Source organism: Chironomus tepperi, unplaced genomic scaffold, assembly GCF_022539635.2.
Source record: "Chironomus tepperi strain 1889 unplaced genomic scaffold, CSIRO-AGI_Ctep_v1 contig_34, whole genome shotgun sequence".
In the NCBI taxonomy this organism is placed as follows: domain Eukaryota; kingdom Metazoa; phylum Arthropoda; class Insecta; order Diptera; family Chironomidae; genus Chironomus; species Chironomus tepperi.
The window spans coordinates 121,949-134,419 of NW_027226156.1; positions in this window are offsets into that span (position 1 = coordinate 121,949).

Genomic DNA, 12,471 nt, shown 5'->3' on the forward strand with positions numbered 1-12,471 from the left:
TGCTGTTTATACTCATTCACTCAATAAACTAAAAATAAAGTCGAGTCTCATAAATAATTTATGTGATAATAATTTTCCTTTCTGCATTAAAGATATTTTCAGTCGTTTCTTGTTCTTATGACGACGCCGGGTTTTCACTTGAATGTGAAAGTTTTTTTTATGTTGAAAATTTATTCAGATTAAGGAAGATCTTTAAGATGAAGGACAGTTCTTAAGATGAATATTCTTTAATGTTGAAAAGATTTTTAAAGGTTTTTTTGAAACAAAATATATGTTAATCATTCGGTTTGGGGCTGGTTTGTTGGATATGTCATATGGTAGCTTACTGTTGGTTTACATGGAAATTTATTGGCTCATATTTAAATTAAAAAAATCTATCAATAAAGTTTTGAATCAATAGATCACTTCGTGGGTTACTTTATAACAATATAATTTCAACCATTACCTCACATGAAAAGAGAATTCTAATAGAAAGTTCTCTCTTTTCAATTTGGATGCTCGCTCTCGCTCTTTAGTTCGATTTTAATTGAGTCTATTGTTCCCTCATTCTTATTACACAGCAGATCAGATAGTAAATGTATTGTGATGTGCTGCTGTATTATTCCTTTTAGTTTTTTTATTTCAAATGGGAGGAGTTTTAATAGAATGTTTAGTTTGTTTTTTGATTTTTCTATTAAACAACAGCTCGTGTAGATGGATTCCATTACTAAATATGAGGTTTACGTAACACGAAAAATCAAAATCTCGAACCGCGCTCCTCTTTTTTTGTCACTTCAATTCCTAAGGATATTTCAAGACTATTATGCGTACCCCATCCTCCCCTTAAAATGTTATCGGTACCCCCCTCCGTGGAGTTAATTGCGTATCAAGAAGCCAGTTATAAAATTCAATGGACTTCATAATAAACTATTGCAACATTGTTTAAAAAAAATATAAATAGTCACAACACGTGGGATTTAGTTAGTAAAGGATTACTGGATTTCTATCATCATTAAGATAATTTTTTACACAATTTTCTTTCAAGTATAACAAATTATAAAAAAAAATTCCCACCATTTCCACATTAATAAAAGAAAATTCTGTAAATTATAATAATATTAATTCATTTCACTGAAAAATTATGTTCCATAAATCCTTTTATTTTCCCCATCTTAATTCATTTCTCTGTGATAGAAAATCTTTCACATTAGACCTTCCGCATTCCCACAATTCATTCTCATCTCGTGCCATTTGTTGGCGGAAAATTACAATAAATAAAATAAATTTTTTTTTGATTTGTTTCGTTCCGATTTTGTCAATAATGCCACTGATAGACATTCTTCGATTTCCAACAAATCTATATTTTAGATTTATAGTTGTAAATTTCTGTAATTCAATTTATTATTCATAAAAAATTCAATAATTTAGTAACAAAGTTTCAAATAAGAAAAAGCAAGTCATCATTTAGTGTCCAAGCCTCAACAACAATCTCATTCATCTCCATTTCATGTTCATATTCATTCATTCTATTCTGAAATTTGATGTCAATGTCACCAGAAATTAGTATACATGAAAAAGAAATGTGTCACAAAATTGAATTCATTTTATTTGACATTTTATTTGACTGAAAATTGCTTTAGAATTAGTTTTGTGTCTCTTTTTGCCCACCTACACATTCTCACAGCTCGCGTATTTGTTGAAAAATTGAAATAAATAAACATGAATATGTATAAAGAGGGAAAAATCGCTGTAATGAGTCACAATTGAGCTCCATTCAAATCCCATTAATCTCATCAAAGTGTGACTGTAAAAAATGAATATGAAGAAGATATGAACAAGCAATCGTTCTATTCAGGGAAATATTATTCATTTCGCAAACACTTTGTGACGCAATTTGACTTTGGTAACTTAAATCTAGGGTCGTCTCTTTTTTTTTTTTGATTTCCTGATCATTTGAAGATCTGCTGGTTAGGTAATTTAAATTTCTTTATACCTATGTACTTATTATTTTCAAGTTTTTGCATCTATTAATCAATGAGTTTCTGTAAGTCTTTGAATCTTAAATACGTCAAATTTAGGAATTTCATTCTCAGCTACAATACTTTCTAATATTCACACAAGCATAAAATCATCATCAACTGACTTTAAAGTCACAAAAAAAATGTAAAAATAAGCAAAAAATTTTATGAATGAAATGAAAGTTTTGAATGATTTTTTTGCTACATAAACTTCATGCTGAATTCTGTGTGCAATTTATTTTTAGAAAATATTTTCCCTGCTGCATGCGGCTCGCATTTTTAAGTTCCTACACTTATGCTGCCTATTTTGATTCTTTTATATTCGTCAACTTGCTTGTGTTTGTATGGAAATTACACAATTATGACAGAGAATTTTTGTTTAAAAATAAAAATAATTTCTATTGCAATAATTAGAGATGAATTTTTCGCTGCAAACAACCGGAAATACATTTTCATTGAAATCTTTGCTTTCTCTTGCATTTGCTTTATTAAAGGTGTGAAGTGAAATTTCTGTTGTTTATTTTGATGCTTCATACTGTGACTTTTAGTTCTACATGAATGTAACTTGAGAAATAGTTTGCAGAAAATGAATGTTGGTTGTGAGAAGATGAAATATAGTCTTACATAAATGATAAATGTGTTTTTAAAATTTAATAAAATTAATTAGAGAATAAATGTTTTAGATTACCGCAAGGATGATTGTGATGTCCTGCTTTTTGTATATCCTATTTTTTCTATAATTTAGAGTTGCCAAATTAACATTACGAAGTGCGATACTGACACCATCAAAAGATTAGTCCATAAGATTTCTGGAATTTATGTTTGATGATTTTATAAAGTATTAAAAAAAATGAATGAATAAATTTTTTTTCTTAATTTTGTAACAAAAAGCCGTAAAATCTTTCCTTATTCTGTCATCACATGAAACTGAGAGCAGCCATAAATCTTGTCATAAGCAAACAAAAAAAATCTGCACATTTTCAATTTTAAGATGAAATTATTATTATAATTATTTAATTTACAACAATAGTCAGAGCAAGAAGATGATGAAGTGTAAATGAATGTTTTAATTGTTTTCAAGAAAGAAGAATCACCATGTGCAGGGATGAAGCTAGCGTTTCATTGACAGTTAAGGAGCTCAGATTCTTTTAAAATTTTTTAAAACATCCTTCAGACACTAGTGAATCTGATTTTACACTTAATGACCTAATTGGACATTAATACCACATTGGAGCTTTGTTCTTTCTTTGAGCAAAATTTATGTTTTAATATTCTTTTGAGTTAGAATCCGTCTTCATTGAAATTTTTCAAGAAACTATCAAGAGATCCCATGCCCCTTCAAACGCCCTGGTTACATCTGTGTAACCATACATCCGTGACAGAAGCTTGTCGACAAATCAACAAGAAAAATACAAGTAAATTAGAAAATTTAATTCAACAATTGAACAATAATAGAAGCGAGGGAAATGGGGAAGATAATTTATGTGCAATTGTGTAACTCATGCACGACACATTTCATTGTGAAACAGCAATTTCTTCATCTTAAGATTTTTCTTTTCACTCTTTTAAGATGAAATGAAAAATATAAAAAACTGTTTTTTAATTGTCAAACTGAGGCGAACAGCATAATTTTCCTCATTTTTCCTCCTCATATTTCATTCACGCCTCACAAAATATATTGTCATTGCTCTTCTAAGTTTCATAAATTGTCGTCAATCTTACTGCCTCTCACTCTATTCTTGTTCTGTTTTATTATTATTGGCCAACGTGTGAGATTTTTTTCTTTTTTTTTTCAATTTAATTATATAAAAAATATTTTGAAGGTAAATTTTTTTTGTTTAAAATAAAAATGAAACTTTTTTTTATGATTTTTACAATTTTTCTTCTCGTGCGTACACATAACTGACTTTTAAGTCACCTTAAAATTATAAATATTAAGTTGCAAAATCCAGCAAATTAGTCTAAACCTTAAAAAATAATTTAACATCTTGAAAAGTTCAAAATATAATGTGAACCTTTTCGATTAGAGTTCTAAATCATTCCTCACAACAATAACTTATGACTTCCAAAAAAAAAATTAACTTTATTTCAAAATACTTGGCAAAGCATGTAATAAAATGTCAACTTCCATCAAGATCATAACGAATCATCATCTCAGTGAAGACAGTCATACAGACCACCAAAATTCTTATTCACTCACATTTAAAAAATGTGTGATAAAAATCACACAAAAATTTTTACGATTTTTTGATTGACGTCACAATGAAAATGAAGAGAAAATGAAATGAAAAATAATAAACTTACCTTATTTGTTTTTCTTTTTTCTAAATTTATCTTAGTCATTGTGGAAAATGGAAAGTTTTTATGGTGACTAGTTAGGCGTTTGGGACTATAGATCGATATTTTGTATCTGTAAAAAACTCAATATCTGACACAAATCTCGATAAAAATTATACGGTAGCTAACAATAACAGATTCAATCTTGCAAAATCTAATAATTGAAATTCTTACTTAAACATGCCCCAGTCATTCATATAACGACATGATATCCAGATTTCTAAAATTTCATCCAACAAAATCTCATCAAAATTGTTCATAGCATTACCAAAAAATTGGACAATAACATTAGAACATTGAAGCAATAATAAGGAGATACGTATTGAATTTAAATTGTCATTCGATAAAGACGAAAAATTTTCTCGTTTCGAATGTCACATGTCCCCTAATAAATACACAAAATTGATCCACTGATGGCTGCATCATGTGGCAATAAAAAAATGTATCACTTTCCATTCTCATGAGATGATGATGATGAAAAAATTGTGAATAGAAGAGTCAATACTCTCACATTACCCTCTCGGAAAGAAAATTATGTTCATGTCCAGTGAATAAAAGATGAATATTTCATGAGTTTGTAGAATGAGAATTACATATGTTAAGAGTTTTTTTTTATGTACTCAGTCTGAGGTGTTCGGGTGTGCATTAAAGTTGAATAGATGCTATGGAAGAAAAGGGTTGAAATTTAAGAGGATGAATTGAATGATTAAGTGAAGGTTTTTATTGAAATTTCAGTATTTTTTTCTTCAGTAAATGTCATCAAATCATAATTTTTGTTAGCTAATCATGTCGAACATGACCTTATTCATAATTTATGAATATATAATTAAAAACAATTTTCGTTTAGTAAGCATATCGAACTAATTATCTCTCAAGTACTTAATTACCATCACACTAGCTAGAATCAACAAGCAATCATCACTTATAGTCTCATTTACACACAATTCAGTTAGTGCTTGCCAAAAAATTATTTTTTTAAGCTAGAAAATTAAAAATATGACTTAAGGATTAATTACTTTGTCGATTTGTATTTTTTTAGAAACTATTCCTAAGTATCAGTATTTTGCATCCAAACCAATAATAGATCATATAAGATAAATATCGTGAGAATCCTTTAGGAAACATATAATCAAATGCTAACTCAAATGTATTTATGATTTTCTAAAAGAAAATGCGCTTCAAAAACGTTTCGATACACGATAATAAAAGTATCAAAAAATTTATTTTCGCTTGTTTTCATCTCACAACAGAAGGAGAAAAGACAAGAGAAAACCACGTCTGTGCGGTTGTCATTAATTTGCTCAAAACAATAAATTTAATTTCGCCACCTCTTGTCGTGCTAAAATTAACAGTCAAGTCGATGCTTGAACAAACCGAAAGTGATTTTTCATTCCCAAGATTCCTTTTGAGCGAAAACTTTTCTCGCCAAAAAGTAATATTTTTAAGCGCGCGACACAATAACATATTGTTTTACGTCAATTGGAGCACGTAAAGTAAAAAAAAAAATCTTAAAATTAGAAAGAAAATTTTCCGAGTGTGAAAAAAGTCGGAAGGAGGAACACAATAGATCTCATTTGCTGTTTTAAAATAACAATAGTTTTGTGTGTGTGGCTTATGCTGCTCATTCTCTATTGTTCTCATTCGAGATACGTGAATCAACAGCATCGTTATGCTACTGTTCATCTATTTTTCTACTTTACGATTTATATATTGTGGGTGTATAAAAATAAAACAGTTAAAAATACACTCGAGTACGACTCGTTGATGATGTTGTTGCCGGAATAGCCGCGTGAGAGGTGGGGAATTCTATTGTTAGCTACGTTGCTTGTTTCTTTTATTTTCATATACACCAAAAAATATTTTTTCTTGATTAATGATCTGATTTTTTATTATATTTCTTAAGTGGATTTTATTAAAAAATATTTTTTAGCACATTTTTTTTATCTGCTTAGTGAGCGATTGTGGTGACGATTGTATGGATTGCTTAGATTTTGATAGAATTATTGTTTTTTAGTTTCTTGAATAAAACTTTACTAAATAATTTGATAAAAATGAGGTAGATAGTGATTGAAATTACAGATATTCATCGAAAAATCAGTCTCTGATCTAAAAAAGTCCAAATTTTCACATAAAAATATATCATCAAAAATGAAAATAACATAAAGAATAAAGTTCAAAAATGTTAATAAATTTGTTATTTTCAATTCTCATTTTTCTTTTCCTACAATCAAAAAATTTTCCTCTTCTCATTTTTCTTGGTGCGTTTTTTAAAACCCATAATCCATTAATTATGCCACGACACGTGCCAGATTCTGTAAAGTGCTTCTCGATCAAACAACGTGCAATGCAATATTTATAAGGAGCGTACACTTTAAAGTCTGAAAAAAGGATTTTTTTTTACATATTTTTAAAGATTGAAAATCTTGATAAAAAATTTTTTGTGGTTGCGGTTTAAATTTTTTAAGATGCAAATTTTTTCTGTTTTGTGTTGTTTGAATGAAACTGTTCATATATTTTCAAGGTTTTTTCTTGGTTTGATTTGAAGGAATTTAAAAAAGAATCATAAATTGAAGAAGAAAAAAATCAATAAATTTGATTTGATCAACAGAACACTAGACAAATTAATCAACGTTGTATGCTATCAGATCCTAAGGATGCAACGACTATACAATAAATTCGAATTTATAAAAGAAAATTAGATTACTTTTATCCTTAAAAATTTATTTAAAACTCATCATTTTTCATCTGTAAAGCAAAATTGGCATCTCATTTGGTATACAATTCGACATGACATAAGTGAATGACTTTCTACCTCCTTCCTTTCTCTTTTATTCACATTTTCAGATAATAAATTGTTATTGTCAAATAAATGGTAAGAATCGAACACAAAAAAAGTTGAATAAAATAAAAATAAATAAATTGTTGATGTTACGACAATAATAAAAACATTGCGAAGAGCACTTAGTTCCTTACAAAATTTATTTATTCTCAATAACAAAAGAACAGAAAAAAAATTGAGAGCAAAATTTACACAAAAAAATTGTCTGTCGATTTTGTGTCTCCTACGAATGGAATCGTAAAGGGATGCAAGCATTAGTGCCGCATGCGAACACTTTTGTGTTGAATGTTTTGTAATTCCAAATGAATAAATGATAAACTGCTCGACTTTTCCTTCCGATATCGATTATTGACTGCTTTTTTGCCATGTCATCTTCATGTTTGCTGTTATTTTTTTCGAGTTTGGAAAAGTTTTGATTTAAAATTTTTGAGATTTTTCTTGTTTTTGATTTTCAAACACATCTAGAGTTCGAATAATAAATTTGTTCTAATTTTATACACTAAAGTGTATATTTCACTATATTTCATCAGTTTTGAATCATTTCGATACAGACACTAAAATTCTTATTCAAACTAACATAGAAACTACAATTCAGGGGCTATCAACTTGTACCTCGGTGGAAAAAAAATTAGATTGAAGGATCCATGAGTCTGATGTTTTTGAAATTTAAAACTTGGATGCCATGTGCCGCGGCACACAGTTTGAACATAAGTGGTGCTATTCATATCCAATAATAAATTTTAATAACAATATCATTCTCTCGTGCCAACAACTAATTCATCATCAGCCACTTAAAGCTATAAAAATCATTTTCTGTGGACAAATGTGTCCGCAATATCTAAAAATATTAGCAGCTATAAAAATTGTGATGGTTTTTCTTTTTTCTTCTCAATTTCTTCTTTTATGAGTGAAAAATTATTATATTTTTTGTTATTAAAAATATTTTACCGAATTTTTGAAAAGCAACAACTTTTGTTTGAGTCTTTAAAGAATTCTGTTTATTTTGTGCTGATCTAAGGATTATATTGACTAGATACTTGTTCAATATAGTTTCAATAACAGCTCTAACTTGTTAAATACTCTTTATACAGATAGATGCAGCAAAAAATACTAAATTGCATTCACAAGAACAACATATAAAAATACAAAGAAATTAAACTAAACAAATGAGCATCAGTTCCAACAAGCATCAGCAACATGGAAAAAATAAGAAGCTCGGAAAAAATGTGACTGAACAATTGAACAATCTCTTCTCATCCGATATGCAATTGCAATCGCCCAATTAAAATAGACAAGTTAAGTATCAAAGTATATCGCCATGAATTAATATGAACATATACATACACACATGTGGAACTGCTGGATGGTTAAATAGTTTCGGCAAAAGATCAAAACGTTGAAAAAACAGAATAAAACAATGAAACAATTGCAAATCAATTGCAATGAGAGAAAGAGACTCTCAATTGCGCGCAAAGCCAGGATATCGGATCGCACAGAACAAAAGACTTGTTGCCTGCTACTGCTGCAAATTTGCGATACAATTTCGCGCCGATTGTCGGCATTTTTCCTTTCATTTCGATCTTTGCTTTATGTGGATTGTAAAGACATTTTGTTTTGTTTGAATTAGGGAATGCAGTTGGAAGCATCTCACGATCATCGCGAGAATGTGATTTGATTGTATAATCCTAGATACTTCATAAGAGCATCGCGAGATTAAATCCACCATAGGAATCTACAGCAACTCTGGAATAGCATAGTTCATGGGCAGTTTTCCGACTCATAGTATGATCTATTAACTTAAAAGATTCAGAATCCTACAAACATATTTAAACAAAATAAAAAAAGCTTTTTTAGATAATTTTATTTTCATCAACAGGTTTCAAATACATTGAACCCCTAAGCCCAAGATTGTCGGATCTACTCACTAACTTACTTTACCTACTACTCACTCAGATATTGGTTATATTGGCATTTAAAAAGCAACAACGCGACAAAAAAGAAAAACAATTGATTATTGAGCAATGAATGTAATTGTTTACCAGAATGGAAATTCATGTTTTCCATTTACAACACAAATATAAAGAGCATAAATGCTTAAAGATCGTTTTAACTCATTTCTGAGAAGAAAAAAACAAAAAAAAAATCACTTTGCTCGGTCATTCGGTCGGCTGCTCACTAACAACTTTAAAACCAAATTCCAGTCATATTAAACTTAAGTAAGCTTCCTAAATCCTAGAAGATCTTACTTTTTTGGTCGATTGGTATTTGTTTGCTTACTGATTGCTGCATCAAAAATGCGCTGAAATTGCTCGATAAAGTTGAGTACTTTTTAAATTTTTTAATAGTCATTGGATTCGGATTGTGTAGATTTATGCAGATGAGATTTTAAGTGCTTCTATTATCTCCTTTTACTTATTGCTTCTTTGTTGCTGATGTTCGGAATTGATGAATCAAATTTATGCAAATTGACTCTTTTTTCTATTTTGGATTTCGCGGCTTCTGTATGCTAAGATTTATTTATAGTGTACATCGCTTATAGATTGAATTTAATCAGTTCTCATGTGTCATCAACTGGTATTTATATTTTGACTGTTATCAGTTTCTTAGGATTTTTAGATTAAAGGATTTTTAGATTAAAGGCTTTATGTGTCTCTGATATTTTAAGTATCCTTCGAATTTCAGGTTTCAGCGTAAAACAGCACAAAACAGAAGAGAATGGATTGATTTCTGACAATAACTTTAATAAACTGGGCATGTTTCATTCGTAATCACCAATAAAACCTAGCGAAGCTTAATGAAGTAAATAGTTATTTCACAATTCGTATTGTCGGGTGCGTATTTGTTCCCATCGGATTTTCATGCCCATATCATTAATAATAATTATTCGTAATAAAATGTCTACAATCACATCCTCAAAAACAGGAAAAGTTTCTTTTTCCCACACACAACTTATCAACGCACAGATATTGAAATGAGACTAAAAAAACCATCACAAATTCCCATGCCGAGTGAAAAAAAATTGTATTGAGACACTCACCGCATTCCATTTGCTCGCAAAATTGCATGATAAAAGCTTATTAGTTTACTTATCTAATGCATGAGATCTGCAACAGCTTATAGCTTATACAGCAGCAGCATTTGTAACAACAGTTAAGTTGATTTTTTTCTGTTGTTGTTCAATTTCCAGTTTTTTCTTCTTTTTTTCTCTCTCTCTCCCTCTCTTATGCCGTTTTTGCAACAAAAGACACAAAGTGAAGTAAGTAAAAGAGTTTTTTATAACTTTTTTATATTATATGCAATCAAATGCGACAATGCGAGCAATGCACTGAGAGAAATATTTATGTACTTTTGGGCATGGTATTTTGTTGTGTCGAGAAAAATTTGTGGAGCAGTATGCCATAGGGTTAGATATTCGTGGAACATAATCAGCTTGAAATATATCTAATTTCGGTACAAACTTACATGTTGTTTCTATGGTACAGTGTCGTAAACGTTTTCACGCCCTAACAGTCATTGAGACCGCTTTTAGGTGCCGTACTCTGTCTGTTAGAGGTGATCCTTATTTACATTATTTGATTACTCTAGAAGCATTCTTTAAAATAACTTTAAATTTTCCCTAAAAAATTTTATTGCTTGACAATATTTCCCCATGAGTGTAATAATAATAATAAAGCATTGCATTTTGTAAATAAAAAAAAAAAAAAACACATTCAACCTGCTCCACAAAAGTCAAGCGCATACATAACCGCGTCTTTCTATATTTATAACAGAAAGATATTTATTGACAACTTATAATGCAACTTTAAATGCGGACTTTGCCACTTTGTGTTTTTTTTTCTTTTCTTTTCTGCAACGCTCTCTTTGTTTATGTGAAGGTAAAAAATTGAATTGCAGTTAATTTTATTAGATGCGGAGTTTCTTGGTAAATTGCATTAAGTAGAAAAAATATATATATTGTTGCGTAAGGTGATTGTAATGGGAACGCAGTGGAAATTTTTATGCTTTCCTTAACGTCATGTGAACTTAACGCATTAAAAAATGAAATTTTTGTATTATGTTTTTGGCAAGCATGAGGAGTACTGACTATTATGATACATTTTTTATAGTTTTTATTTTACCAAATTTTCTATACATTTCCTTCATTTAAAACCAAAAGGAAGACAGTGAATGAATCAGAAAATTTATGATGATGAACAGGTGCAGAAAAGAAAAATAAAAGAAGCAATTGACGATTATTTTTTGTTTATTTTATAAATAAGATATAATTATGATTGTGGCTCGCTAAAATCACAAATTTGTTGCATTTAATATGGATTTTAAGGGTAAATTCTTAAACCAGAATCTCGCCATAAAATCTTGTCACATTTTTAGTCTTTATAGTGCAATGTAAATTAACCTAAATTAACCAAAAAGTTTAATCCTTTATGTTTTTTTCACAAACACTAACGGTAATATTCCCTTTATTACCATTCATTATTTCCAGCATTTTGTTGCTATCACTGAAATCATTAAAATATTTATATCTGAAAAAAATTGAGAAAGGATGACCAGATGTTTAAAAAAGAAATACCAATTTTATGGGAAAAAGCATGCATTTTATTGTTCTACTGAAATTATTAGAATTAAACTGAAATTATTAAAATTAGTAAAAAAATTCTGAAATAAAAAAATATATAAAAATAAAATAGTCCCTTAAAAACTAATAGATGGTCAGCCTGACAATGAGATGATTTTTAATTGCTGAACGTACAGAAGGTAATTATCATTGTTGAAGTTTCCTCGCCTTTTATGGCTATTTCATTTTTATTATTTCGAATTCTTTTTTGGTTTCTTTTGCTAATTGAGAAATTAAAAATGTGAAGCAAGATTAAAAGAGAATACAGCAATTTGGAATTTATTCTTCACTTTGGGTTAAATTCTAAGATTTTGTAGATAAAGTCCAACAAAATTCCTAGTAAGTTCCCATTAAAAATTAGCAAATTTCAATTTATTAAGATTTAAATTTTATTTAATATACAAGTTCACTTTTTCACTAGTTTAAAATAACATTTGATCCAAACTAAAGTCACAAATGGATTCAATTTTGGTCCAACGAAAATTTTCCACCTTAAAATTTGAAGACAAAAATTCATTCACTTTTCTACCTCAACTATCATAGCACGACTGAAATGAAAAATTGTGGAACCTGCAAAAATATCACACAAACATATAAAATATTTATCACATTTGTGACTGTATGCTGTAAATAAAAGATGCCAGAATATAAAAAAAAACTGTTATAATTTTCATCTAACTCTC